The 1,882-nt window shown below is 40.5% G+C and overlaps 1 protein-coding gene across 2 annotated transcripts in view; it reads left to right on the forward strand.

The window, feature by feature from the left end:
• The window catches only part of Fam83h (family with sequence similarity 83 member H), a 30,313-nt gene that overhangs the window by 27,278 nt on the left and 1,153 nt on the right, over positions 1 to 1,882 (forward strand). The gene's annotated exons all lie outside the window — the stretch shown is intronic.

Consider the following 1,882-nt stretch of genomic DNA (forward strand, 5'->3'; position numbering starts at 1 on the left):
GCGGGGCTGGCTGGCATGTGGTGCTGGGGGATCGAACTGCGGTCCCTGTGCTTTGCTAAGCTTGTTCTAAGTAGGTGCTTTAGACCACTGAGCCACCTCACCAGCCCCAAGCTCACTTAGCTATAACATGACCAAAAGTTCGATCCATATGAGAACTAACTTGAGACCATTACCTTATAAGCAGAATCATTATGAAGTTGAATATTTACCTAAAGAAAGAGTAACAGAGCACGTGATCTCTGTTGGGTTTCTGAACGTGGCCAGTATCCTGCAACATATTGCTACAGCAGTTAGAATACTAGAAAGTGATGATAGTCATAAAAATGTAAAGCTAATTCTGGTATATATTGTATATTATCTTGCCACCTGAACTTATTTTTATGTAATGATTTATCTTTTCCTACTCAAAACTAAACATTAACATATAACACATCTATGTACGATTACAAAACTTGGTTATGAAAATTTACTTTTAACAGCTACTAATATATTAGACAAACTCTTTTGTTCTCTTATTTGTACTGGAAATTGAACTAAGAACCTTATGCTTGCCAGGCAGGCACTGTGCCACTGAGCTATATCCCCAGGCCTGAACTTTTGATAAGTTGGGGGTTTTTATTCTTTATATAAATAGTATTTTTGCAGCAACAAAAATATTTCTTTGAAGCTTTTCTTCCTAAATAGGGATTCCATAATTTTTTAATATTGATTGATTGATTGATTGATTGATTGATTGATTTTGTGGATGGCTCCACCCACCCTGGAGGCGGGGGTGGCGCAGCAGGTGGTGCCAGGGATCCAACTGTGGACACTGCACACTGGCCTAAGCTTGCCTAAGCAGGTGCTTTAGACTGCTGGGCTATCTCTCAGGCTCAGGATTCCATTTTAGTGGATTTAAATTACGAAGCCTCAGACATCACAACTAGATTAGCATGATGCTCTCCGACTTGGGAAAACTGCCTAATTAATAAACTGCTGCGGGGGGGGGGACTACCTGCTCGAGGCCCCCTTCCTGTCCCTCTCTCAGACTGGAGCTTTCTTTCCCTCAATAACTATATTCTGCTCATACAAAAATAAAATGAAATAAAGTGCTGTAGTAGTTTAGATTTGAATTCATATGTAAAGTTAAAAGTATAAATGTGAAATACTCACTAACCAAAGTGGACTCACTAATCAAAAGGTGGACTGTAAATCTTCATTGCTAGCATTAATCTAGTTTTCTATATTGGATCAATATGTTTGTGTAGGGCCAGGGAGGTAGTTTAGTGGTCTGAGTACCTGTCTGGGAAGCGCAAGGACCCAGGTTTGATCCCTGGTACCACATGCTGTGCCAGCCCCACACTGAGCTGGTCACCAAAACCAGGCACAGTGGCACATGCCTGTAATCCCAGCGCCGGGGAGGCTGAGACCCGAGGGTCACTATGAGTCTGATCTGTGTAGTGAGATCCTGTAGACCCTGCACTAAATACATTAAAAGAAAAAAGAATGGATGTAACCAATTTTGACATTATGCTACAGAAAAATAAGCAGGGAAAAATGAGCCAAAGAATAATAGTATATTCTATTTTTAACTTTTGGTAAACCATGTTTTGTGGATAACTTCAGTTTTACCAGAAAACTGATATATTTCAGTATTTTGAAAACATAAGTATTAATTTTGAGTGGCAGAGGTAACCTAACCAATTCTCATTATGTTTGATACTAAGATATATACCTGCTGGGCATGGTATCACACACTTGTAATCCCAGCACTCAGAAGGCTGAGGCAGGAGGATCACCACATGTTTAAGGTCAACCTGAGCTATATAGTGAAGTCCATGGAGAGTCTCTCCTCTCTCTCTCTCTCTCTCTCTCTCTCTCTCTCTCTCTCTCTCTCTCTCTC

This window comes from Octodon degus, unplaced genomic scaffold (genome assembly GCF_000260255.1).
Source record: "Octodon degus isolate 3935 unplaced genomic scaffold, OctDeg1.0 scaffold00104, whole genome shotgun sequence".
NCBI classification, from domain to species: domain Eukaryota; kingdom Metazoa; phylum Chordata; class Mammalia; order Rodentia; family Octodontidae; genus Octodon; species Octodon degus.